The sequence below is a fragment of the Bison bison genome, unplaced genomic scaffold (genome assembly GCF_000754665.1).
Source record: "Bison bison bison isolate TAMUID 2011002044 unplaced genomic scaffold, Bison_UMD1.0 scf7180017864371, whole genome shotgun sequence".
Classification (NCBI taxonomy): Eukaryota; Metazoa; Chordata; class Mammalia; order Artiodactyla; family Bovidae; genus Bison; species Bison bison.
Window position 1 is genome coordinate 7,349,694 of NW_011494943.1, and position 3,417 is coordinate 7,353,110.

Here is a 3,417-nt window from a genome sequence, read left to right on the forward strand (position 1 = left end):
GCAGAGGGAGTACAAATGAGCCCCGGGTCGGCAAGCCTCGTGGCCCGGCAGACCCTAAGCCCTGAGCGGCCACCCTCGAGCGGCCAGAGAGCTGGGCAGAGCAGGGAGGGTGGCCCACAGGTGGGTCGGTGACAGACAGAGGGTGTGGTGGGCAGGATTGGAGACCGAGCGCCGTACGCTTCAGAGCTGCTTCTACCATGAGGGATGTGGGAGAAGTCGAGGCCCCTAAATGCTAAGGCGCCCCCCACGTCTGATGCCAAGAAGAAGGTGTTAGTCACTCAGTCGTTTCTGACTCTTTGCCACCCATGGACTGTAGCCCACCAGGCTCCTCTTGGGAGCCTTCAGAAAGTTCTATTGGGCAGTCTTCAGAAAGTTCAGGGGATGGAGAAGGTGTTTCTTCTCAGGAAGCTGCTCCCCACCACGCCCCCGCCAGGGATCATGCTCTAGCCAGGTAGCTCCCCCAATGCAGGAAGCCAGGACCCTTAGAGCTCTTCCATCCCCAGTGAGTTGGTAAAGAATCTGCCTGCAATGCAGGAGACCTGGGTTCGATTCCTGGGTTGGGAATATCCCCTGGAGAAGGGCATGGCAACCTACTCCAGTATTCTTCCTTGGAGAGTTCCGTGGATACAGGAGCCTGACAGGCTACAATCCATGGGTTGCAAAGAGTTGGACACGACTGAGTGACTTTCTTCTTTGCATCAGATGTGGCAGGGGGCTCCTTAGCTTAGAGTAGCCCCGACTTCCTCTCCCACCTCCCTTGCAGGAGAAGCGGCATTAATGTATGCAGCACCTGAGAGCTCGCCAGTCCCCTCCCAGGCCTTCCTGCTAAAGCTCACGGCCGCCCCCACCCTTGATCATGGCCCGCAAAGTAGTAACATCCTTTCACCCCAGGCCTGGGCCCCTGAAGCCTGAGGTCACACAGCTGGTTCCACCCACCTGTCTGCTCCCTGCCTCTGCTCTCAATTCGGGGTCCAGAGTGGCGGGGGGATGGGAGGCGGCAGGGGCAATTGTCCCCCAACAGGACCGAGTGCCTGCTGTGAGCACAGGGTTGTCCTCACACCTGACCGCTGCCTGGGCCCCCACTCCGTGTGATCTTCTTATCGCCCTTCCTGGGAGGTAGATAATCAGAAAGGAGGAAAAACATCACTGGTAATCCTATAACCCCTCCAGTGTGTTGTCAACTTATGTAAATATTTTCAGTAGATTCTTCCCAACTCCCGGATACACTGGACACATGTTTCCACAGCCATCATCTCCTGCCCTTTTTGTGACCGTCTGCCTCCCGTCGTGGGGCTGAGCACCCCTCACCCGTCCCCTGCTTTTGGCCGCTTAGGTGGCCTCTGATTTTTCCTAGTAGCTTAACGACCAGCATGACAAGGTGGGGGAGGGCATCCATGGAGCTCAATGGGCGCCTGAGTCCCCGGTGGTTTTAGACATCATTTGAGCCTAAGGTGCGGTCCAGCGCTGAGGGAGCACAGTGAGCGAGCATGGTCAAGATGGGTTCAAATACAGATGCTTTCAGAAGGCGATTTAAAAAAAAATTTTTCTTTTATATTGGGGGGTAGCTGATTAACAACCTTGTGATAGTTTCAGGTGAACAGCGATGGGACTCAGTCGTACAGATACATGTATCCATTTTCCCCAAAACTCCTCTCCCAGCCAGGCTGCCCCATGACATTGAGCAGAGTTCCCTGTGCTGTACGGAAGGTGATTTTTTTAATATGCTGCCTGAGGGGCAAGAAGGTTATTTCAGAGAGAATCGTGAAGACAAAAGCATGGAAACCAGAGTGAATGGGACTCATGTTGGGGTGCCTAGCAGATAGATGGTCAGAGGGCCAAGCAGAGGGGAACACAGTTGGGGAGGAGAGGGCGGACCCTGTCAGGCCCTTGCCCAGGACTGTCAGGGAGTTCCCAGTGGGCACAAACTGAAGCTGTTTGCTGTGGCCCACCAGGACCCCCTTTCGACCCATGGCATCCCTCCTGTTGCCTGTGCCCGGCCCCCGCAGGCACACGCAAGCTTGTTCTGGCTGGCTGACACGCCCTGCCCCGAATCCTCCCATGGCTGACTGCTTCCCGCCATCCAGGACGGGGTGGAGATATTGTCACCTCCATTCATTATTCAGCGAGCTCCACGGGGGAGGAGGCGAGGGTGGGAGGTGCTAGAGCATCTGGAGGAAAAGCGTCCCAGGCAGAAGGAACGGCAGACACAGAGACCCAGACCCGGGAAGGTTGACCGGGTCCTGCTGACCACCCTGGTCCCTCCATCGAAGCGTCTTCCCCTATTTTCCTGGAGGCTCTGATCTCTACCTGAAACCAGCCCGCCGACTGATTTAGTGTACCTGTGAGTCACCACACCCCCCTGCCAGGGTGTAAGCTTGGCGAGCTAGAGGATCTCGTCTGGCTGTCAGAGGATCTTGTACGCGAAGTCCTAGGACGGGGTTTGCTCCGTGCCAGGCCCTGGAGTTTGGCGCTGCGCCCACTGCTCACAGCAGACCAGCGCTCTCGGCCTCCAGGAACTGCCTGAGGGCCACCTAGCTCTGCGTCCCCAGCCCTGGGCTTTTTCCCTGACGTCTTTTTCTCCCGCTCAGGACTCGGTTGAGTCGATAGCATCTGTTCCACCCCCGGAAGCTCCAGGCAGGCCCAGGTTCCTGAAGCTTCTCCGCAAAGAACCTGCTTGTCTGGGGTGAGTGGAGCCGAGGCTTTGCCTGGAGCTGAGTCCAGCCCGTCCCAGAGCTGTCCTCCTTCGAGATGGGAAGGCTCTTTTTAGGCCTCGTCTTGAGCGGTGCTTCTGTATTGGGAGCTCCTCTGAAGGGTGGGTTGGAGTGAGGAGCACATGCAGTATGTACCTACTGAGGTCCTGACTCCGTCCCCCGAGGCCACGGGTGTCCCAGCCCACGGTGGAGTGAGTGACAGGGGCCGGCAAGGCCACCCAGCCCGGCCCAGCCACAGCGCGCTGGCGGCCATGCCGCTGCCTGGTTGGCCCCGAGCTGAAGGCATGTGGGAGTGTGTCTACATCCATCTGTGCCTTTGATCCTGGGGCTGTAACCAGGCATCCTCTGTCCTGTCGTATACCTCCTTGGCTGCCTCCCAGAGCCCCAAGAGTTGGGAATCCACCACTCCTGGGGGCAATCTGCATTCTGTCCATCCCTTCCCAGTGATTTGATGAGTTGCCCAGCCTCTGTGGTCTTCCTTTCCTTGTCTGCCAAGTGGGGATATTCCACTCATCTTCCAAGGAGTCCTCTGGAAGGTGAACACCCAGGATGAGGTTCGGGTACACCTTGTTCTAACTCACAAAAGTGTGTTTCAGTGCTAGTAGACAGCTGGGGCCCCGAGGGGCAGCTGGGTGGATGGAGCGTCCATCCTCCCTTCCCAGGTAGGGCTGCCCACCCCCCCCCACCCCCGCACGTCTTCCCCGGG

General features: G+C 57.9%; 1 protein-coding gene across 1 annotated transcript in view; it reads left to right on the forward strand.

The window, feature by feature from the left end:
- The first annotated feature begins 2,426 nt into the window (after positions 1-2,426).
- The window catches only part of LLGL2 (lethal giant larvae homolog 2 (Drosophila)), a 27,732-nt gene continuing 26,741 nt past the window's right edge, over positions 2,427-3,417 (forward strand). The window contains exon 1 of the mRNA XM_010856501.1: positions 2,427-2,683. The gene's annotated coding sequence lies outside the window, so the exon portion shown is untranslated. The remainder of the gene's footprint in view (positions 2,684-3,417) is intronic.